Raw genomic sequence first — 26679 nt, 5'->3', positions numbered from 1 at the left:
ATATTCGTTCCGGATAAAAACTATCGTTTGATTTACATGATAATTATCTTTTGATATTTCTTTCACATCGTGAATCGTTTGAGAATTCTATATGGAATTTTTCTTTCACAAAATAATCGTTTGATATGTTTCTCACAATCGTTTGCGAATTCCACTTGTATTTTTTCCTCTAAAAATTATCATTTGATATGTTTTTTTACACAATAACTGTTTAAAAATTTAACAAGAACTACTCTATTTTTCATTCCAGATAGATATGCTTCTAAATTTTAGCAGTTTAGTAGGAATGGATATGACTTTAATTCTTGGAAATCACGTGGATTTTACACATCAAAATCGTGCGAAAAAACAGACACACACAGAATAAAAATCGAATTATAATGATTTAAAACTGATATATTCTTCGTATATATTCCCCACATATTTTTCTAGTAGTTGGTATTAATCCTATGAGTTGAGAAGGGGGTAGGGAGTATAAGGGCGACTACCCAGAACGAAGGCAGCCGCGGTTCCCCTAATCGGCGGCAGCACTGCGACGAGTTCGCGCTGGAGTGTCGCGGGGGTCGGGCCCGTTGAGAAAATCGTCTGCGCTTGCTCTGGCGCAGGCGATCAGCCGGCCCACCCCCTCGAATTGGAGGAAATTCGTAGTAAGGTGTACAGCCGGTGCTTCGCTCTAACACGTTGCTGAGTTTGGCGATTTAATAAAGCTGAACTGTTTGATTAAGAATGAAGTTATAAGTGTGTTATGTAGGTCTCGGGCGAAAAGTATTAAAAGAGAAGTAAAATATTTACCTGATAATAAACTTAAATATTTACTTCTTTCCCGAAAATTTTGTGCAATTATTTTTCATATTTATATTTATTTAAGTGTATGTATGATAAGTTTTTTTCTTTTAAATAGTAAATTATTCATAAAATAAGAAATTCTAAACTAATTCTAATTTAAATTACCTCGTTTGGATTTAAGTACGGATAAAAGTTATCGTTAGGTATTTCATGTTTCTAATAACTACTATTTGATACTTTTTCACTATTGTGAATAGGTTGAGATTCTTGTATAGGTTTTTTCTTACACGCAATCGTCGTTTACTATGTTTTTCACAATCATTTGTGAATCCGAAATTCATAGTCAGGTGCACAGTCAGTGCTTTGCTCTAACACAATCGAAAACTTAGCTCTAACACATTGGAGTTTTAATAAAGTTGAACTGTTTGATTAAGAATGAAATTATACATATGTCATTTAGGTTTCAGTCGAAAAGAAAAGAATGTTAAAAGATATATAAAACATCAGTTTGATAATAAACTCAAATATTTACTCCTTTTTCGAAAATTTGGCGGATTTATTCATATTTATGTGTTTTACATTCATATTTTTATTGTACTTCTTCATAAAAGTACATATATTCATAAAATATGGAATAATAAATTAATTATAAATGAAAGAAAAAGCTAATGCAACAATTTTAGTTAGTACTTTAGAAGATTAAAAAATATTTTATCAATTTAAGAATACAATGAATAATTTAAGATAATAAATATAGATGTTTAGAGCTAGAATATTAAGCAGGAATTGGGCTACTCAAAACTCAACACTGTAAACATATAAAATATAGATATTAAAAGCGAGAAAATCTGCATTAAGCAAGAATGTAGCTACTCAAAACTCAACACCGTAAACATATAAAAGGAAGATGTTTAGAGTTAGATAATCTGCACTTAGGAATGTGGCTACTTGAAACTCAACACTGTAAACATACACAACGTTTAGTTATTTTTGTACTAATAGCCTCGTGTATGAAATTAACAATACAAAAAATAATGTGGTTAAAGACAATACGAATTCATAATACCAAATTACACTAAACCATTTCTACTGTGAAATTTTATACCGTATATTTTACACCAATAATTATTTAACTACAGTGATTAAGTGATTTTACAATAAATGTAACTGTAAAAATTTCTGTATATCAGATTTTTTTGCAATTTAAAGTAAAACGAAACTTTATGGTAAAAAGTACCAGTTCCCTGGGTTCCGGTACATTTTACCATAATTTGATCAGTGTAGAAACTGATTTAGCTTTAAAAAGCTAATCAGTAACTGATTTAGCTTTTCTTTTGTGTTGAAACTGATTTAGCTTTACACAATGAATGACTTAAAAAAGTATAGCAATTTATAGTTTGATGATTTGCATTTAAAAAGCATAAGGTTGTATTGCATATTTAATTGTACGTTCATTTGATTCTCTTTTCATTTTTCAACTGTCTGCAAATATTAGCACATAACATGAACAAAAAAGAACTTCATCACACTTTCAAATTAAACTAATCTACGTAAATTCTAAAAACACTGACCGTTGAATGGAGTGCGTATAAAGTTTAATATAACTTTAATCATACATATTTACTTTAATTATTTACAAAAGATACCTTCAGCAACTATATCGAAGAACAAAAATACGAATTATCGAGCGTTAAAAACGGAATTAAACTTTATTAGATAGTACGGAATAAAGTACGGAATTAGGCATAAAAATCTACTTTTTCTGAAAGAAACATACGCTTTTTGGGGCGAATTTGAATTTATTTATGAAACCCATTTTGACCTAACGTGGCATAGATATCCTTCACATGAATTGTGAGTATTCTCCTGAAAGGATTGTTTTCACATCAAGCAAATGTTCTTTATTCTTTTCAAAAATCAAGTAGCAGATAAAGAAAGATATAAAGTATAACAGCATATTTAGATTTTTAAAAGTTTGTAGCTAAGTATTTTCAGAAAATTAATTTACTTATTAACTCGATTATATTCTTAAAATAACCTTTATCTCTGCAAATTTCTCGCTAAATGAGTTCTTAAATGTTCAAATATGATTTCAAAACGCTTAGAAAAACAATGTTACTTTGTTTACTTTCATCAATTAGGAACATAAAAAGTTTCAGAAAACAGGCAACAATTTAAAAAATAAACTTTTCCATTCATAATCCCTTTTTTAAAGACTTGGTAGAGAAATTAACATTCTAAGAGCTTGCTAAGCATGTCTTAGAATGTTACCTTACTTCATTTTAAAAATTATTTTCAAATATATACGTCAAATGTTTATGCATTTATGCATATTCAAAAGTAATTTAATTATACTCTATAATTAAGCCACCAAGCACTATTTTTAGAGACCACACCATCACAATGGTAATGTGAATACTCTTCACCACACATTTTTTAAATATTTCTTTTTGTTTAAAAATATTTCTAAGATAATTTATGTATATTAAAACAAAAAGTTATGGTAATAAATGAGATTTGTTTTAAAAATAAAAAATTTTGTTATTTATATATATTTTTTATTAGTCGCGAAGGCGAACAACATTACTCACGCCACACTGCCGAAGGCACCCTTTCATAGGGTGGGCCATATTCACACATCACACAACAGAAGACAACACACAGAGAGAAACAGCCATGCCCCGAGCGGGATTCGAACTCGTAAGCATTGGCTGTAGTCGGGTACGCTAACCGTTCGGCCACCTGGCCGGCAAAATAAAATTTACCATCAGTGTAAAATTTAAGATAATGATTTTTATATACTCAATTTAGTAATTATCTTTTGAGAAATCAAAATAGCTCACTCATCCCAAAAATTTAGTTCATCTTTTTTTTTTTAAATAGAAGTTGTTGTTTGCAAGGTATTTTTCTCTCTTAAATAAAACAATCTGATTATTTTCGCTTTATTTTATTTTTACTTTACTTAATTTCAAAGAATTAATACATATTTTTTTTTTAATATTAAACAAGTATTAGGGAAATTTCTGGTAAAAAATCTACAGAGAAAATTTTACATTTTGTTAAGCGTACAACGTTCTGCCCTTCTAGCAGCGATTCTACTATCTATGATATATAAGTTTCTTAATTATATTCAATTTTATAGTTTTGAGTTAATATACGTATAACAAAATAAAATTTTCAGCATTTTTTATATTTACATACGTGAAGGACTCTCTTCTTATTTTCCACAAACATAGATTTCTTATAAGAGTAACTGTTATACATCATGATTAAAATACGGTATGGGTAGTTGTTTTAATATAGTAGAAAAACAATTCAAGATCAGTGTCTTGATGTTTTTCATAAATTATTTACAGCATTAAAGAAATTTTTTAAAAATAAAAATTACAAAATTATATCCTAGCCAACAAAAATTATATTTAGCTAAAGATTTATAAAAATGTAAAAAGGAATGAAGTTAAACTGAGAAAAAAAAAAAAAAAAACGAAGTTAAAAATGAACAATTTTAAAAAATCTGCTTATTGAAATGATATGTTTGAATTTTAGTACAAGATTAAATTAAAACGCATAAAATTAAAAAATAGCAATTTGAATTTGTAAAAAAAAAAAGTTGATTTTTAACACCTAGGAATAAACAAATAATAAATTCATAACAAATATTAAACTGTATTCATGATTAGAATAGACAATTGAGTAAAACAGTTAGTAATTACATTGTAAATTTGTTCCAATATTTGTCTTAAACATTTGAACAATAAACATTCCTTTATTCCTAAGTAAACATTTTGTAAAACTGATAATTTATCTAAAAACTTTACTAATTTGTATAATTTTTATATAAAAATTAAAATCATTACTGATGTCAATTATTGATTTATATTGAGAGAAAGGTCTAAATTACTTTGTTAAGCCTAAAAATATTTATAATAATTAAAAATGTGTAGCTTCTTTTTCACGAATAAAGTAAATCAATAATCTTTTCCTTTCAAAATGGTTATATTTTATATAAAATAATATATTAATGTTTCATAAATACTTATAAATATTCTAAAATATAATGAAAGAATGCATTTTTAATAATTTATTAATTCTTCCGTTTACTGAAAATAACATTTAAACTTATGGACTGGAAATAAATTGCAGTATATTCCGAAATAAATGGTTTAACCATGACTAGACTAATGATTTATTCATGACTACAGTTAGTCAAGTTTAGTTTAGTTGACTATTATTATCATGGTAATAAAGGAAAGATTATTCTACTTAGTTATTACTTGAGTAAATTATAACGATATAAAATATGATCTGCAGATTTAAGGGATATTAATTATGATCTGAAGGGAAAATATTTGTATTATTTATGAAGCTAAAAATATGGTATTGTTATAAAAATGGAAGGATAATATTAAAGTATTATGTACAAAATAGACGTGCGTATTAAAAGATATTCTCAATTTTATAAATTTTTGATTGAAAAAGGCATGTAAAATCGATACAACTTAGTGAAACATACATTGTGTGAAAAACGTACACAGTAAATATTTAAAACAAAGAAAGTAAACATTGTATAAGAAAGTAAACATAATATTTTATAGTTTTTTTTTCTAAAATCTTTTAAAACAATTAATAAATCTAAAATTAATAGAGATCTGAGATTTGTCACGTAAAATTTATAGATATATTTAATACAAATAATCAATTTTTTTGATATTTGTTTCTAAAAGTATACTCAGCTCGCTAAAGCTCAAACTAATTCTACTTTTCCAAGGTGGATATTAATATAAAATGGATAAAATATTATTAATATACTATGTTTATATTACAAAATTCATATAAAAAAGTAGTATATTAATAATATTTAAATAGACAAAACTAATCTGAAAAACAAAAGTAAATGCTTACATAACAAATTTAATTTGTAAAAAGGAAATCTTAAAAATTATTTTGGAGTGAATATCAGTAACACTATATGCTTATAATATATATTTATAGTATATACTTATAATATATACTTATAATATATACTTATAATATATACTTATAATATATACTTATAATATATACTTATGGTATATACTGATGCTATTTACTTATACACTTATACTATACGCTTATACTATATACATTTTGTACTTCGAATAAAAAAATAATAGATTTCCCAAAAATTTAGCTGTAAATATTTTAGAGGTGACCTTTTAAGATACTTATTCACTTTAAACATGACTTTCATTTAACCTTTGAAACTAATATTTTTTAAAATGCAAATGCAATTGAAAAATTTAAATAATTTAGCATAGGATGTTTTTTTAAGTCCCTGTTTTGTTTTTAGTTTTTGAGTAATAACATTACATTAAAATATAATATCTTAATTCAATGCATCAGCTTACAAAAATTAACATTAAAATTATTTTGTTTATTACAAAAGAATGTGATTTTCAAAAACAACAAATGTGAATACAAAGAATAAAGAAAATGCAGTTTTAAAATCTTAAAATTAATTAAAAAAATCTATTTACTTATTTTAAAGACGAAAATCTAAATTTTTATGAAAATAAAACATTAATAATTAGAGAAGATTTTTAGTTTTTAATTAGGTTATACATAATTGAATGAGGAAATACAAAGGCAGCTTGCTCAGAATTAATTATAAAAAGAATTCATTAGTTAATCATAAGCTATCATTTTGAAAGAAAATTGCTAGAAAAGAAACATTTACCAAAACTCCTTACTTAAGAAAGGGAAAAATTAGTTATTTGAGTTTAAATTAATTCAGCATTATATACTTAAAGTTTATTGTGGAAGAAAGTTAAAAGGAATAATTGTGGACTAGATTTGGTACATTGTTATATCGAAGTATTTAGGCTAAATTAATCATAAGAGTTTTCTAAAAAATAGCCTTTTTATTATACCTAAAAAATTGAATATTTACTTAATATTTGTTATCATCATTTTGAAGAACAATATTCGAATGATATTTTTCTGTTGACAAAATATACATTCTCCAAAACAATAGTCGATATTTGGAAAAGTTCTTCAACCTATTATTTAAAATTAAAACGATATATTTTAAGAATTTTAAAAAAAATAAAACGCAATTTTTTCATTCTTTACGCAGTGTAGAATCACTTTCGCAAAAAAAAATTTAGGGATAATAAGGATGACAGTAAATTATGCTTTATCAAAAATTAAAATTTAAAAAAATTAAATCAAAAAGACTTTTTTCTAGCTACAATAACTATTTCAGTAATGCTTACAAAAATATTTATACCTGTAGTAATTAACAGCATGCTTAAAATTTAATAGCAAGCACACAACTGTAAAGAGAATAATTTTTAGTAATTATAAAAAATTAACTGTTGTAGGCAACAATATAATATTAACAAAGTATGATTCCTTCATAACAATGTCGAATTTAGATAATAATGGAATTTATTACCTAAATTAGGATAAAAAAAGAATTATTTTATTTTTTAAACTCCTTTTAGTTTAGTACAAAATACCTAGAAAATTGAAATAAAAATCTTTTTCAAATTTATTATGTAATTTATGAAACAGATTTTATCACTTTGTTTACCCTAAAGTTTGAATTTATTTATATTAGTACTATTTATGATACTTGCGTAGCATAATTTTTTAAAATTTATATTTAAGAAATTAATGGCAGAGAGAAAATTTACAATAAGCCAGATATTCAAATTGTTAAGGAGAATATTTCGTAAAAGCATATTTTAAATGCTATGCCCAAAGAAAGTTCTAAAAGTACATTATATTAAATTTATACTAAGAAATTAAATAAAAAATCAGATGAATTTAATTGAGAGTTAAATAAATACCGGAGATATATATTATTTTGTTGAATATTGAGCATTACTTTAAAACCTAACAACGTAGAAATGTATTTTTTCCTTGAAAATGTAGCTTTATTTAAATACTTTTTAGAAACAAATGCTGCACATTCACAGCTGAAAATAAAATGTTTTTTAATCTTTTAGCATTTTACGAATATCGATTATTACCTTTTCCTACTACGCCCTTGAATTGTATGCTTAACTATTTAATCTTATTTACATCATTCAATAAAATAAAACATATTTAAAATAACTTAACGGTACTTTTCTTAAATAACTATGAATCGCAAGCTTTGGACACGTAAGTAATTTTTTAAACAAACACTTTTTTTAATTATCTAAATGCCCATAATTAATTCAGCAATATATATATATTTTTAAAAGGGCAACAAGCAAAAAGATTTGGGTCCACACAGTAATTCAAATCATAATTATAAATAACTTTAATGAGGAAAAATTTTAATTAATTTGTCTAGATATTATACCTTTTAATTATATAATTATATCACGCAATCAGAGGGGGGGGGGTTAGTGAGCGAATCGAACAAAGGAGGGGCATCCCTTGTTAAGAAAAAAAATCATCGTTGTCATCATCAAATCGGATATAGAATTTTTCCCCATCTAAACTGAAGAAAAAATGTTGAAAGTTGTTGAAAGAAAAGTCATCATAATTATGTTAAAATATAGTTTTACTGACAGCTTATAAATATGTATATTTATTTATATTTTCAAAATGGTATACGGTTACTTTGAAATAACTATGAGATTAAAAAAAAGTAGTATTTAGAACTGTTAAAAGCCCATTCTAATTATTTTAACTATACTCATTTTAATATCATAAATTCTATTAGACAATAATCTGAAACTAAGTGTTTATTTTTTAAAAAAAGAATACACTTTCGAAACACTTTAAAAAAATGACATTTTCTATGACCATTAAAAAATTTAAAATTAATAGTAGAAACGTAAAAAAGAAATTATTCATGCACTAGAGAGCAAATTTTAGAGAGAATTTGACAATATTGACGTCAAACATGCATAATTAATTTTGTGAACATATATTAAGCGCATTGTGGTAATATATGATGTTTAAATAGGTAACAAATATACACTGTACAAAAAAGTACACTGTAAAAAAAAAATCGGTATAACTTTAACCAGCATTTGGTGCAAAGTTTCTCATTATCTTAAAGCTTAGCTAAATGAAAAATCATTTTATTTTAATTACACCGTACATTGTGAAGCAAGATTGAGAAATACTTCCATGATTTGACACTGGCAGTTAACAGAACGATATTTGTTTACGATGCCATGTTTTCTTTAAAACTCGGTCTCGGGGTATTGTGAAGTAAGATCAAAAAATACTTCCATGATTTAACACTGGCAGTTAACTGAACGATATTTGTTTACGATACCATGTTTTCTTTAAAACTCGGTCTCGGGGTATTGTGAAGTAAGATCGAAAAATACTTCCATGATTTGACACTGGCAGTTAACTGAACGATATTTGTTTACGATGCCATGCTTTCTTTAAAACTCGGTCTCAGGGCATTGTGAAGTAAGATCGAGAAATACTTCCATGATTTGACACTGGCAGTTAACTGAACGATATTTGTGCCATGTTTTTCTTTAAAACTCGGTCTCGGGGCATTGTGAAGTAAGATCGAAAAATACTTCCATGATTTGACACTGGCAGTTAACTGAACGATAGTTGTTTACGATGCCATGTTTTCTTTAAAACTCGGTCTCTGGGCATTGGGACGACTAATGAATGTTGTTTCAAGTATCAACTTATTTAGGCAGGTGAATGTCTTACATGTGCTTTAATTTAAGTTCATTTCATTTGTGTCGACTTTATAAATTTGGTTGGCGGTATAAAATGGTTAGAGATATGTCATAAAATAACCAACTTACGGTAAATTAATTTGTTACAGTAAACAGCAACCTTGGCCAGCATTTGAGCACTTTAAGAACACCTAATAATGGTGCAACCTTTTTCTGCTTTTATAAAAAAAAAAAAAAGAATGAAAATAGGTGTTTCTTCAAAACACCTACTTTTGGTGCAACCTTCTACTCATATTTGGCGCCAGTGAAAGTGCCAAAATATGGTAAAATTGAGCCCCATTTTAAGTAACCAGCAAATGAATATGAATTTTTCGTGTAACATGGCTCGGAATTTGTTCTGTAGTTATAAATTTTCTTACAGTTCCCCAAAAGCGAAAAGTATCGGGAAGAATTGCTTCATTGTGCGAAATTTTGTGCAATAGCATCATGACAAATGAAACGGAAAACAGTTAGTTTTTATTTTTATAGAATGAACTTCAAAAAACGTGTTTTGGTTAATCTAATACCAAAAAGACCCTGAAAGTGCACTGAATAAATAAAAATCAATTTGGAATTATATGAGTTTTATTACTTGTGTCGGTACATGACTTTCAGTTTTGCGCTTAATTTCGCAGTGGTGATGAAAGCCAATTAAATATTTATTTACTTTCTTTAATTTTTGCCCCGTACGAAGAACGGATATTCAGCTAGTTATTAATAAATAAATGTATTATTTCACTAAAAATTTTATTATATTTATATTGCTTTTATATATTTTTAAAGAACAAAATAAGTTAAAAAATATACACAAGAGAATTAAAAGATAAATATCATAGAAATAAAATATAAATGAATAGGTCGAATAAAATGAATACGCCAGGGGAAGCAAGTGCTTATTTTTTTAATCTATTCCGCTTCCGATATGATTATTTTAATTACTTCCTCATCAACAACGATAAAAAAAAGCTTTTGAAAAATATAAAAACATTATATCAACAATTAGTGCCTCACTATTTCTCTTTAGCATGGATCTAAAAATGTATGTTTACAAAATTAATTTAACAAAAATTATTAAGTTCTCATTCTCTCTAATTTCAAACAATGACAGCACATATTACAAATGCAGACCTTTACTTTTAAAGCAAGTCTAAAAGTAGTATTTTATAAAGTCAAGAAAAAATTAACATTAACTTTTATACATTCTTAGACATAAGTTACATATACTTACATATTATATATACTTATATATATTATTATGTTTAAAAAATATTTTAACTGTTAGAAAAATTTTATTGATAACTAAAGATTAATAGGATTTTAGTATTTTGCATTATGTCCTAAAGTTCCTCAATTTAAAAAGAAAAAAAATATGTAATAAATTAATTTACCAGTTAATTTTATTAAATTAATTTTATCAGTTTTTTCAATCGATTTCACAATATTAATTTAAAAACGTATTTGACAAATTGTGATGTAGATAATAATGGAGGAAATCAGAGGTTTTGCAGATCAAATTTTTTAAAAACAATAAAACATACTCCTTCCGAAAAATTAAAATTAGAAGAGTTAAAAACCGTTTAAACTTTCATACCAAACGGGCGATATTAAAAGCTAAAAATGTACACAGATGAGTGCAGCATACATGCATACATTCTTCATTTTCTTTTTCAGTAATAATTTTACTGCCTAGTGCTGCTATGCATATTTTTTTTATGGTGATAAAAGTTACTTGAATTGTATAATAGAAGTATATATTACAAGAAATATAACAGACACTCAATTGGCTTGTTTAAAAACATATTATCGATGGAAAGTGAATGCACATCAGAAAATCATTTTTTGTTTTTTTCTTTACACATATCTAACCCTCTGAGTATTAATCTCTATTCTCCCGAATAGAGATTAATACTCAGCCGGTTGCTTTCCTGAATAAAAAACTGGTTCTTCTTAAGTTACGCAATTAAAAAAATAAAGCGTAGCTAGGAAATTCAAGCACAGTTTTCAACAGGGTCTGTACACCTGAGAAAGATATGTTTCCTTAATTAGAGTAAATATAACAAAAATAATTAGTGAAGGAGTTGTTCGTGGAGAAAAAAAAAACTTTTCAGAAATTTTCTACAGCACCGGACGAACCGAACTATCTAAACTGCACCGTTCTTGTTCTTAATTTCCCGATGTTATTATGCAAATAATAATATAAATTATAATTTATATGAATACCATACTGTTGGTATAAATACAAAATACCATTGGTATAGTGGCAGAGATTAGGCCGTTTTAGTTGCATACTGTAAATGAGATAAAACTTACCGCTCGAGCTTTCAAAATATTTGAAGCAACTTTTGCAAAAATAAATCTCTTGTGATTAGATCATACTACGAGGCATTTTTGTTAAAAAAATTTTCTTTGCACAGACGGTTAAATTTTGTTACTGTTACCGTAGGATCCAAGAACTGGAAATAAATAACATCACAGATATATTTCCCTTAACTAAAATAATATCGAACTATAATATTGTTGCACTGGCGCTTTCAATACTAATACATACTTAATCAATGAATATTAATTTAGAGCGATATTCTGCATGGATTATTATTGAGCCATTTTTACAGAATATTATAATAAAGTAATTTTAAGATGGAGATATTATAGAGATATGCTAGATATGAATGTTTAGAGAAATTTTTCAATGGAGATAGAAGAGCGGCCTTTATAGCGTGTCATAATAGTTGTTCCCTATAAATTTTATTATTGAGTTGTTTTTATTGTGAGTTTATATAGTTGTTTACAATGGAAACTATAAAGGGTAACTTTAAATTAGGATTATTTTAGAGTCAGTTTGAATGTTAACTCATTCATCATTGAACGTTAACTCATACATCATCGCCACCTTAAAGGAGTTGACTTTTACGTTCAGTTGCAAATATTGCTAATTGTTCTGTCTCATAACGGGACATCTATTGGATATTCTTTGATGATTTCGGAACTTAGGACTTACCCCATTTACATTCTTGAAGTTGGTGAAAATGAGTGAGTCTTTTGGGATAGATTGTACACAGCAAATAATTCATATCGTAATTTGGTATCATCTTGTAATTCCTGCTAATTTGAAGTTGAATGAAGTTTTACAAAATGTTGACCCTGTCACCGAGAAACTACATAATTTGTCCTTAATACATTAGAAAATTAATAAATCGTCTTAAATATATCGAAAATAAATTGTTGCGAAATGTTTCTGAGTCTCGGGTATCATTTACCGTTGAATATTATATAAAATAGTTGTATATTCTTCATATTTTGAGGATTTAAAAAAGAAAAAAATTCGAAGGAAGATTCAGTATTGGCATTCCTTTTGGCGAAGATTTTGCCAAAAGGAAAAGAGCAGAGTTCTTGCGAGGGGTGTGGGCCGTAACCTAGTCCAATCAGGATGGCAATCCGTTGTCATAGAAACAGATAGGTTTTATGGGTGGATCCAGAGAAGAAGGGGACTCTTAAAACAAGCAACCTTGAATTAGGTGCTCAAAACATTGATCGTCGTGTGACAACATTGGCTTTTAATGACCTGCAATGCATACTTTGACGAATCCCCTCAAACACATAATAAATATGCAATTTCCGATGGATTCATTCATAGTCCCCCCCCCCCTCTTCTTCAAACGAAGTTATCTTTTGCAACCTATCGTTAATGTAGATTTTCCAATGATTTAAACTCCTTCAAAATGATCATTCTAACGGGGTTAATTCATTATTTTGGTTAATTTATTACCCTAGGAAGAAAAAGTAGTTACTCTATGGGAAAGCAAACTTAAATCTGTTGCGTTTTGAAATTCCAAAGAGTTTATAAAGTTGTGAGAAAGTGGGGATAAAAATTGTTTTACAAATTACATCTTAAATTTTTTCTGTTGAGTAATTTTGATTAATATTATTCTCTTAAAAATCTTAAACTTTCAGAACATTTAACTCAAAAGTTCAGCTGATCATATAAGTTGTTTTAACTGATTTACTGAATATTTGGATGGAAGGAAGAAAAGAAGATATGAGGGGTTGAAAACAGCTTAAAAGTTTTTTTTTTTTTATGAATGTAGCTTTGCCTGATCCTGAAATTAGATATATTTCATGATGCTTAAAGTAGTTAATAATTTAAGCAGTTAAATAATTTCTTCAGAATCGAGATTCTTGGAATACATTTAAAAGATGCTGTTCATGAATTGTACCATGTAAAAAAGATTGCACACCAAACGTAACTTAAAGGGTCACATATAGGGGATAATTTCGGCATGGTAAAAACAAGGATAATAATTTGTTTCTATAATCAAAACGCTTTTCGTAGTTAACAACCAGTTATAAAAAAAGGTAATATATATTTTGTCAAAAATCAAGTAACTTTAGCTAGTAAATCGCCGTGATTTTACCAAGATCCTAAGCATTAATCAACCACGAGTATTTGAAGAAAGCTGGAGACCAAAAAAAAGAAGAAAAATATATGTATTACGCGTATTTCACGGATACTTAAAAAATGTATTGTATGAAATTTCTACGTATTGTACTACGAAATTTTACCGAAACATAACAAAATCGAAAAAATCTTATTGGTTTCGATTATGTGTACAAAACGATGGTTCGCTAAATCTTTCAGAAAATCCAGTTCAACATTGAACTACAAGATGGATAAATTGAACCATAATCACGAGCAAGTTTTCTGTACCTAAATAAGGTAACGAATCAACCTATATTTCCCTTTAAAACGAAACAAATATTGTAGCCATTTGTACTGCTGATAAAAACGTACCTACGTGACACCAAAAAAGCGTTTCAGTTTTTAATTAAAATTTACTTTTGTGATTCTTTAATAAATTTCAATTTTATCTCGCAGAATTACTCTCGTTATTTTATTTAAACATTTTTCAGAAAAATGATTAGTAATAAAACCTAATAAATCAGTGAATCATAACATTTGTTATAAATATTTATAAATATATTTCTTAGTTTTTTTTTGTACAACGTAATATTACCGGCATTACTTTATTTCACACAGGAAAATAAATATTATATAATGTATTCATTTGTAATGCTGATAAAAACGTACGTACGTGACACCGAAACGCGTTTAAAATTTAATAAAATTTTACTATTTGTGATTTTTCAATCAATTTTAATTTTATCAGACAGAATTACTCTCTTTATTTTGTTTAAACGTTTTTCAGAAAAAATGATTAGTAATTACATACAACACTTAGTAAAGCCGTGAATCATAAAATTTGTTGTAAATATTTATAAATGTAGTTCTTACTTTTTTTTGTACAACGTAATATTTCCGGCAGTATTTTATTCCGAAGAGGAAAATAAATATTATATAACGTAATACACATATTTTATTCAAAAGTTTTACGTAATTAACCTACACACTTTTACAAAACAATACTCTACACAGTGTTGACAGTAAGCAGGCTCACGTGGGGAGAATTCTACGAAACAGAAGTTCGAATTCGGGCGTTGGTCCATTAGAGAAATATGAATGCGATAGTTCCGATTTAGGGACGTGCGAACCATGAAAATAGAAGGCTTTAGCTATTATGTTGAGTTAGAATGCGCGGGGTGGGGCTACGAACACTCCTTTTGTAGGGAAAAAAATCCTGTTAAGAATAACCAGGAAGCCACATGGGAGCTTCGAAAACAAAAGAAAGAGCCATGAGCATATTTTATTTCGACAATGTTCTGGACGGATGATTTAAACTCGAAATTACAGAATCAAAATTGCATGAAATATTGCCCTTATAATACATTTTGTCGAGTTGGGTAGTTTTTATTCTTGCTTACGACCATAAATCATCAGAAATAACCATATAAAATATAGTTAATAGGTTGTTCGACAAACATAAATACTACTCGAGTAACAAAGAGTAATTTTTATTTCTAAACTGAAGCTCTTTGAGAGAAATACATTTCTAACTTACTTTTTAATGATTTGTGAACATTATTACAATAAGAAATAATAAAACATTGTTTTCGCTTAACTGCTTTTTCTTTTATCTCCTTCGTTTATTGTAAATCTGGAAAGATTTACGATTTTTTAAAGTCTTAACAATTAACGATCAATATGAAACATTGTTGCAAATACGAAACAATATTTAGAACAAATGTTAAATTCAAAGCTTTTAAAAATAATCAAATGAAGAAGAAAGAAAATGCGGCTGGTATTTTTTTATTCCAATTATTTTTCAACTTTTCTTTTTGTTTTGAAAAAATCGAAGAAAAATTAAATTCTTTAACTATATCGGTTTTAAAAGCAGTAGAATAGAATTATGAATGGAAAAATACTTTTCTCAAATATTTATTTTTAGGATGAGAATTTTCAATAACTGACGAATAACATGATATAACTTCGTCTGATGTTTGAGTTAGTCTAATGACCAGAAAAATCATTGCATATATATTGTAACTAAATAAAAAGATGATTGTAGTGTATCCATTTCTATAAAACTGTCTGATTTATAATTGGACAAACAGAAAGCCAGGCATATTAGGCTAAGATATTAAAAGTATTGCAACAATGATTGGTCTGTCAGCCAGTATATGATAATTTACAACCCACTGTTCGCTATCGCTTGCCAACCCCCGGTACTACGTTCGGATTGCTTCGCAAGCAGTTTACAATTCTACATATATTTATGTTTTATTTTATCGAAATATTCGACCTTACATTCTTTGTAAATAGAAAGAAAAAACGACAAAAACTGTATTACATCCAACTCAGGACATGATATTGGTACTTAATTCTTTGAGCCATTGTGGAATAATATGTTATATTTATTATATGATTTATTTTTTTCAAGGGAATTGAGTAATTGCCGTTGGTAATAAGGAGAAACAATCATAGCCCTTTTTTGGAGATTTATCTAGGCAATTATATTGATATATACAATTATAATATTTAAGTTTTAAACTTATGAACATTAATGACTTGGATATTTTTTTTAAAAAGTTATAAAATAAAAAAACAATTATTTCCAGACTGATGTAGTAGAATGTACATCTATAAATTCATAGCTAAATAGTTTATCAAACTTCAATATTTGAACTTGATGTAGTTTTAGTAAGAACACTACCCCTAATCTCTTGAGACTTTACTGCGGAAAAAGACAAGACATTGACAATTGTGCTTCAAAAGAAATTTTTCAACCCTTAAAAAATATCTTAAAATGCTTTCGTTTCACTGTTTTCTAACAGATAATGAAAACGAATAGGGCAATGGAAAATTTTTGTCCTCTCTAACTCATTTTTTTTCTTCTCATTTAACCCCCCGGGAAGATACTTCAAGATCTTTTTCCTGACCGCTTTCAATAATTAATGTTTCCGCAGACGATGCTGCTGGTTTGTTCTCTATTGCACCGCGAAAAGAGAAAATGACGAGAAAAAGGGTCGTCTGCCTATCTAACAAAATTCAATATTAATAATTGAGTCGGAGGTTCAATCGAAGTGAAGTGAAGAGAAGACAGTCTACTCTCGATTCCAGAGAGTAAAGAAAAAGAGAACCAGAGAGCACTCTATGCAAACAAAAGCGAGCCGCCAGTTAATTAGGTAATGAGATTTCTGAAGCGCTTTTTTTTTCTCAGTAAAATAAAAAATTTAAAAATATGGAGGATTGACTGATTTTTCTGTCTGAAATAAATGTTTGAAATAATTTTTTTTTTTATCACAAACTCGTCGTTTTAACTTATTTGTATTTTTAGTACTGATTTTATATTTACGCTTGTCTTTCTTTACTAAAAATTAGAATCGGATGTTGAGGTTTTGCAAAAAGAAAAAAGGAATCGCACGCAATTATTAAAAATAATTTTGTTTACCTTTTAGTCAATTAAATATTCTATTTCAATTCAAAAATTGATTAACTTGCGGTTGGAAGGGGGGAAATATTAAAAAAAAACACATCTTTATGTCGACTAACAGCGAAAGAATTATGTAAAGCAAACGGTAAGGAATAATAAATAATATAATCAGATTTGCAATAACGTTTTTACCTTCCAGTGGCAAAATTTTTAATTTAGGACTTTTCTATATTTTTTTTTCTACTTGCGATGCGTGTCTCACATTTGAAAACCACTGGGGAAAGAAGAACATTTCATGTCCATAAAAGCTGATCTGGAGAAAAAAAAAACAATTTTTTGCACAAAAAGGAAGAATTTTTCCTCAGCACAATCCATCTTCACAGTGTAACATGTAACTCTCTCAGTGTAACATGTTCATGTAACTCTCGAGATCAAGTTTTCATTTAGAAAGGTCTTGATGCGTTTAACAAAAAATTATAAACTAATTTAATCCAAAAAATAATCTAAATAGTTTTAACTACGAAAAAATTAATTTCGATGTTTTTTTCCATTAAGTGCAACAACGCTTTTCAAGAACAGTAGTTAATAACTAATGAATACTGTTGTTGTACTGTAAACAATAACTGTTGATTTATCAATTAAAATTTTATCTCAATAATTTTAATGAATCACACCTATTTCATTTTTAAGCAATGAAAGGAACGTAATTCTGTTTTTATTTAATTCTATTATTATTTAATTCGTAAGCGGGTAGGTGACCAATTTGATCAACCTGCGTTGGAACCGAGGGTGAGCGGCATGGGTCCTCGTTAAACTGTTCTACCGTATAGAGCAAGACCTCGCGTGCAGGCCGTAGGGCTACCAAAGTGGTGGGAGCCATCCCCTCTGCAGAGGATCAAAATTGTGAAGGCATGACTTCGGATCATCCTTATGGATTACCCAGATCATCGCCAATAGCCCATTGTGTGAGTCTAGTGAAACATAAATTAAGAACCTATTATTTAATTCTATTATTATTTAACTTTATTTTTTTTATTTAATTCTTTATTGTTTGGTAACATTATTTTTTTAATTCGATTTATTTAATTCATTTATCTATGAATTTACTTCCATGAATAAAATGATTCTATCAAATTTAATTTCATATCAAATGTTGGTTAGTTTATTTTTAAAATATTCAAGCCTAATTAGTTTCGCCTATAATTCTTGTAAGATACAGGTCTTGACTATAAAGTTCCATAGTATTTTGAGTTTGGATTAATATTTATAAGGCTTGGAGGACTTTTGATTTATTATGATTATTAACATTTCTTATAATTAAAATTTGTAATATGTATAATTTACAATACACACCCGATATTTAATATTAAATGATGCATTAAATTAAAATATTATACAGAAAAGGGTGTAAAAAAAGCTATAAAATTATATTGAAATAATTTATTTAATTAATAATGAAATAAACTTTATTAAATTGTTATTGCATGTTTAAATGCAAAGAGAGTAAAAATTGCATATTTCTAGATGAAAATCATATAACATACATATAACTGATAACCTAAAATTTACCAAAATAAAAACGTACAGAAATGACTTAAATGAAATTTGGATGTTTCATAAAAAATATCCCATTCGACACGGAATTACAGGCGAAACAGTGTTTGATTCATAATAAACCATTGTTCTTCTTATACAAAAATCGGAAAGAATCGATTTTACTATTAAGCCTATCTCTCTTGGATAAAAAGAGCTGTAAGCACCCTTTTTACCTTTCCCAATAATTAAAAGAGCCCTCTTAGTAAGTCAGAAGGCATTTCCATTGGCAGAAAAAGAAAAATATAAATAAATAATATCCATTTTCTACATCGCATAATTTATACACTTGTCTTTTAGCTTTGCACCTTTAGTGGGTGGAATTTTTTTTTGTTCTGATGCAAACTAGGGCTTTAGCGCAATATATTATATCTGAAGATCGATCCGGCATTTAATTATGAAAACTGAGGTCTTGTCGGTGGCATAGCGCCGATCTTAATTAAGAAATTTACGGTGAAAATCGTCGATATTTCGAGGTTTCTCCTAGTCTTGTTAACGCTAATTGATATGTTTTCTCAGTTTTTTTAGTTTTTGCGTCATTTGAAGGAAAAAGTCTATTTAGTTGAGATTCATCTGAATTTTTATGAAGGAAACGCGGTTATTGAGTTATTTCATTTCAATTATAAGAAGTCTTAATTCCATTTCAAATGACAAAATCTTAGTCGTTCGTATTTATAATTTATTTTTATTATTGAGCTCGAAAAAAAAAGTTAATTACAATTTTCATTACTTCTATAAGGTAAATAATGAATGAACAAGTGTCTGCACTGCAGTTATTCCAATTAATACGCAAAATGGATTCGTATCAATTCAATTTCAAAATGATGTAGTTTACTTCAAAAACGTATGTTAAAGTAAAACCTTTTTTTTTTCTTTCTATTTTTGTTCCTATTGAGTTAGATTTTCGATTTAATTTATTTAATTATTGGTCAAATTAATTTAATTTCAACAGAAATAAAACTAATGATGTCTAATTGGTATTTAATATATTTTCAGTCAATTTAATACAAATCGTAAAAACGTTAAGTAAACATGATATATTAATAAGGATGCATACATTTAAAATAATGCCAGATATTTAAAAATAAAGCCAAATTTTGATCATGACGATTAATATTAACATTAAACAATATTAAAATTTACAGATAAGTAATATTAACAAAAAGGATATTAAATGGCTACAGGGGCCGGTACCCCCAGAAGACGTCGGCTTCGGTGGTCATATTTTTATTTTTATTTCCTTCGTTTCCTTTATTGCTACTTTTTTTAAAATTTTCTGCTGCTTCTTAGGGCGTTTTTTTCGAAGAAGTTTTATCTATTTAGAATTTTAAAAAAATTTTGTTTTCTTTTAGTATAATATTAACAAAACTCGTTATACAATTTATTTGTAATGATACGCCAAATTATGCTAAAAAGGCTGTGGAAATAGGTTAATTTTTTTTTCTAATGCTGACTGGGACATTATCGCAATAGATTACTATATATTTATTATCAATTATAAAGATGAGATCATAAATTTACTGATGAAAAAATATAACTTTTAGCTGGCATAGTATCAGTGTTAAATAAGAAATTTTCGTATAATAACCAATCATCAATATTTTGAGATTTTTATACTTTTTCTTGATGACAAATGACATGAGGACCAGAACAGTGTATGCCGAAATGACGACCATTGGATAGCCATCTGTTGCATTTTTGGGATTACTAAGTTTTGACGAATCAATAAAGCGAAAAAGCGGTACTCTCCGAGAGTTATTAGATAGTTAATAAAATCTTTCTCTTACCGTGCGCTTGCGTATGGGTATATAATATCATTTAATTCCTTTAAATAAGGTGATAGTAAAATAAACATATTCTAATACGTTAATGCGAGATGAATGTTACCGATTTATTGGTACATTTATTGGATTTTATCACGGATTTATCACGATTATTATTGGATTTTATCACGAGATTTATTGGTATCAATTGTAAAAATTATGCTAATATATAAATCTCTACAAATATAAATCTATGCAACTAAAATCCTGTTATTTTTTTAAACTGGGTAGTATTTAATATCACCCAGTTTAGTCAATGGTCCTAAAATATTTTAAAATCAAATTATAGAACTTTTATATCAGACGAATATTACTGACTGATTAATACAGATCGAAAACGTCAGCGGTCATGTAATTTACTATACTAATGGCATAATTGGAATCTTTTAAATAGGGTGATATTAAAAGCAATAGATTCTAAAACGTTTCTATCCGATACCGATAGTTGCATTATTTAAAACGGTGATCAACATATAAAGCTATCCATCTAAATTTATATGAATTATTTATAATGATACACGAAGCAGCAATTATTCTAAACAAATATACCGCTAACACGCTTTATTACTTCAGTATTAATATGTAATGAAATAGGTGATATTTTCTTTTTGTTGATTTTTCTATCAGTTTAGGGATTTGTTTATTTATTTATTTAAATGAAGGAAAATTTTATTTAGAAAACACGAGCTTTCTAAATTGTACCGCCATGAATTTAAATTGATTCTGTAAGTTTTGGACAAATAAAGAGCTTGAAGACTAAAAAAAATTTTTTTATATTATAACAAAAATTTACGATCGAAAATAAATACTATAATCATGATAGTTAAAACTGTTTTAAGCAGATTTTTAATTGAATTTTGTGATTATTTCATAACAGCTGCCTGGCAATATTTTTTAACAGTATTTAACACCTACTTAATTTATTGCTCAGAAAAAGTCATTATGCAAACGTTAGAATAATAAACAATAAAATGTATTAATCCTACATTCTAAGATACACTGAAAAAAGTATGGTCAAATTACCAAATCATCTAGATGTATGGGAATACCCAAAAGCTCAGTAATTTTTAGCGAAGTGCTAATTTAATGATTTTGATAAATTTAGCAACAAATTTTTGTTATATACTATGTGATCAAATTTGGTAAATGTAGTAATTTAATCATGATACCTTAGAGCATGATATAAAAATTTGTTATTTGTTTAAGTTGACATTTCAGTTCTGTATTTTTTACTAAATTTGTAATAGTAATAAAAAACACTTTAAAATCCAGAATTTTCAATAAACCGTTACACTATAAACGGCGAAATTATCAAAATACTCATTTAAATACCGTATATTTTGGTTTTATTAACCAGAATTAAAACTTTTTTGACCAGAAATGTCATTATCATACAGAATAATGAGCTAGAATAAATATAAATTTTAAATTAACAATTTAAAAAAATTGTAAAAAAAAGCTATATTTTGGACAGGATTAAAGAGTTTATAAATGAATAATTCACATGAAACTAAGTGTTCTACATTATGCTTTTTTTATACTTATGCAGGTTGAATAATAAGTTTATTCATTGTTTATTGATATTCATTGAAAAATGAGTACTCGTCACACTTTTACGTTTTTTAAGTGTAAACAAAGAAAAAGCGTTGTTATTTCAATTTAAAAAATTTTATTTAAATTTAAATTTTTTACTTTAAAAACTTATTATTCACTGAAATTTTTAATTTTTTAAGTAGGATTTTGTTTTTAAGATTTTAATAATTGATTCAAATTCTTAAGATTTTACGCACAAGAATGTATTTCAAATGGTTTAACTTAGTAGCCAGAGAAGCGAGCATGGTTTGCAGCGCTCCTCTATGCTCGCTTCTTCTATAAGATTGGATAGCAATCTTTAGGGGTTTAGGGGGCGTCAGCTATCAGGGGATGGAACCCGTTAGTATATAATCATTTTCATATTCAATATATTTCTTAAAATACCAGGTATTTATGGAATGGAGGCATTTTATATATTAATGGTAACCTATATATAATACAAAAAATATCAAATTTTTTATAGCAATTACTATTATAAAAATTTTATCATAAATTCTATTTTTTATCAATTTATCTTAACAGTTATTGAATATCTCAAAAACATTCTTTAAGGTATTTATTAATAAAAGTAGAAAAATTAAAATAAATAATTTCCCAAAAAATATGTTTAAATAATTAAACCAAGCATTGAGTTACATATAAAGAAGCATTGTTTGCTCAATTCAATTTAAATTAAAAATAATTATAATATTTACAAATATTACGAAAATATTTCTTAACGCACGTAAGCAAAACAATTAGGCTTAAACACATATCCAAATAAAGATAAAATGATATGCATAAACAATTAAATAATATATTATGCAGAAAATAGTAATAGAGTTGCATAAACAAAATGTCACTGTGCTCTAAACATGATTGATTGTGGAGACGAAATGATATTAATATTTAAATGAGAGGTGGTTTTAGTATATTTATTTCTGCTTCATTTAATGTAAAGTTAAGCATCGTTTGACAAATGGAAACAGGATATTGCATCTTCTTATTTTACTAAATGATTTAGAGAGTTATAATAATCATTATGTTAAAAATTTGTTCGTCGTTTGGTGGTATAGATTTTTTTTATGCAAATTAAGGAATTCAGTCGATTTAATGCAATAGTATTTTTAAATATTCGTTTTTAGTATTTTTTTTATTTATTTAAAATTACATTATTGCACAGAGGAAAACGCATTTCTTCAATACTTTTTAGAGTTGAACGGAACTTAGATTTTATGGTGGTTAGCAGATAGAAACATCTTCTCACACAAATATCTTTATTTATTTTCCAGATATATTGCGTAAAAATATTTATTAAAAATTATTACAATAAGTTAAAAAAATATCAAAATTTCTAAATCTTTGGCTACCACTGTTGTAAGTCCTGTGACCTAAGTTGGGATTGCGATCCACAATTTAAAAAACTCTAGTCTAAATCATCTACAATCGAGAATTTTTTTCAATGAATTTCTACTTTAAATAACATATTTTTTGATAATTTATTACCGTTAATTTTACGTGATTTAGGTTGATCAAAACACGCTTCTAAAAGTGATATTATTAGCAAAATAAGCACGTGGTGTCATAAAGTCTCCAAACTATAACTTTGGTGACGTCACCAAGTTAATTTTGCCTGATAAAGAATGTGCATTTCCCAGTTAAAGTCTTTTTTGGTTCAATCTGTCTGTAATATAATAAACATGCTACCTGATTAAAAACTTAATTCGCTTTAAAAATATATAAACAGGAAATTAAACTCTGCATGTTTCAAGCGCTCAAAAACAGGCTCCAATTTTCAAGACTTGTTAGACGTGAATGAGAAGAAATAAAATCAAGTTTTCATTACAATCATTTTTGTTTCTTCTCATTCACATCTGCCAAGTCTTGAAAATTGGAGCCTGTTTTTGAGCACTTAAAGCATGTCGACTGTAATTTCTCATTTATATATTTCTTAAGCGGATTAAGTTTTTAATTAGGTAATATCTTAAAGCCACAGATTCTTAGGATTATTGATTTAATTACTAATATTACATAACTAGTAACTATGCGTAATGCTAAACAGATTGATGGTGCTAAATAAACCAACCAAACAGTTTTTGAGTTATACGAGGCACACAATTTTTTCTTCTTTTTCATTTTAAATACAGGAACCACGACATTAAATCATTCTTTTAGCAAGTTTGGAAAGTTCACGTTCAAAAAACGGCTTCAAAAAACGGCAAAGTTCAAAAAACGGCTAAAGAGTAAATCTCACTTTTCTAACGTAAGGCAAGTGTGAATTTATTTCATTTAAAAATTAAGCTACTAAAAAAACTCGGATTATTAAACATGAATCTTACTTTTTTTATTATTTAAGTTCACAATTACAAGATGATACAGAAAACAACATAATATCTTAAATTTACAACTATTTTCTGTGTAGCAATGATGATAAAATAAAATTAAATACTTAGAAAATTTTTAAGAATAGAAGAGAAAGATTTTGTTTGGTTTTTACAAAAGTTTAGACTGTGATGATGTATTTCTTAAACTCAAAATTATTTTTAACTTGATAAAATCAAATTTTTGCTTCAAATATTATAATCGAATTCTATTATTTTCTTGTAAAAAATGGATACTCAAATTTCGTCGTTTTCTTCTTCCCAAATTTCTTCGAAACTTTCTTCGTTTTTGACGAAACCGCTTCCTGGTATATGCTCCAAGTGACCATTACATCAAAGTGCTTCAAGGAAATGAATTTCCTCAAAAGTAAAGACATATTTCGTCAATCTATTACTTTTACACCTCGTGGTGTTTAACGGGTGTAATCATCTATTGGTGATTATTTCTTTGTTGACACCATGTCGGTGGATCACCAACAGATTGTAGCGGGATTTGAACCCGGGATCTTCCTGGAATGAGGCCAGCTTCTTGATCATCATACACATAGGTCGGCTTATTTCGTTATTCTTGTTTCGATCGCCTAGTCTTCATTCCAGTTAGCATTCTCTCACAATGCACTGCGATGAGGTTTCGAGTTGAGGAAACATTTTCGTCATACATTTGAAAGTTCGCATTTGATCACAAATCACGTGATTTGTGACGAAAGGATTCTCGAAACTAACGAAACACAGCTCGAGGAGTGCTGAATCGTTAAGGGAGTTTTAATTCTGAGGGTGAATTTTGAAATTTACTATACACAAATAGAATAAAGCTGAGATCAAGCGTAATTAAAATTAAAAATAAATTGCTCAAAAATCAATTAAAAATAAATTGTTATTAAAAAAAAACAAGGAAAGCAGAATTTATATCAGAGAGGTATTGGTATAGTTAAGCAAGCATTGCGATTGCAGACAGTATATTTAAAGGAAAGAGATTCCACAGAGATTAAACGGAAATAAGATTTCATAGGAATTTCTAAAACTCAGTATGGCGTATCACCGTAAGCAAGAAGAATTGCCTATTAAAAATAGGTCGAAGGTAAAACCACAATGTTGGTAATTTAAACCATAAATCACGTACAATGTCTGCTCATCAATAAGCGCTAGAATAAAAGACCTATTTGTCTCGTTTTTAGATGCACTTAAAATAATGAAGCGTTTAGAATACGCTATACAGCAAGAAACAGCATTCATTACGTATTCTCTTTAACCTACATAAATAATTTAAAGTATTAAAACTACTTATCTTAATCTTAGAGTAAACAGAATCTTAGAGTAAACAGAAAAGTTTCAAATGCTGACAAAAAAATTTTAAAAATATAAAAATGCAAAAAAAATTATGGTGCAATATTACTCAGGATTAGGAAGTACAGAAGCTATAACGCAATAATTTAAATTTATTTTGATATTTTGAAAAAAAAATTTTTTTCAGCATTTGAAACATTATTCTAATTCAACCTGAAATCATCTTTTCTATACATTAAATGTTTAAAGACTTAAAAGAGCGAAAGGGAATTTGTTATGAAAAGTCTATTCCGTGGTATAGCATCTTCTTAAGAGGCTCATATTGAAACATAGGTTCGAATAATGTACGGCAACAAGGAATAACTTATGGAATGAAATGGTAAAATTTATCATTTTGCTGAAACAAACATAAAACTATTTGGGGTTTGTTGTAAGCCGATCTTTTTTTGCAGATATTGCAATTTCATACAAGGGTCTCAATAGCAACAGTTCCAAGGATTTTACAGTAAAATAAATATTTATCTTTCAAATAGATATAGAATTAATTTTAATGTTTTATTATTCTATAATTTTCTATAGTATTCCACACTATATTAATCGAGTCCCGCAGTGGACTGATCGCTAGAACACGGTTTACAGTAGAACATCACCGAAGTCAAGCATTACTGGTAGTGGTCAGTGCAAGGGTGGGTAACAACTTTGATCAGTCTGCGAAGGGACCGAGGGTGTGAGGTATTGGTCC

The 26679-nt window shown here is 27.5% G+C and overlaps 1 protein-coding gene across 11 annotated transcripts in view; it reads right to left on the bottom strand.

The window, feature by feature from the left end:
* LOC107437287 (tyrosine-protein phosphatase Lar) overlaps positions 1 to 26679 on the bottom strand; it is a 503821-nt gene that overhangs the window by 229750 nt on the left and 247392 nt on the right. The window lies entirely within an intron of this gene.

Source organism: Parasteatoda tepidariorum, chromosome 3 (assembly GCF_982258835.1).
Source record: "Parasteatoda tepidariorum strain Cologne lab strain chromosome 3, Ptep-v5.0, whole genome shotgun sequence".
In the NCBI taxonomy this organism is placed as follows: Eukaryota; Metazoa; Arthropoda; class Arachnida; order Araneae; family Theridiidae; genus Parasteatoda; species Parasteatoda tepidariorum.
Note: the sequence above shows the minus strand (reverse complement) of the source record. Positions and strands in the feature narration are given on the sequence as shown.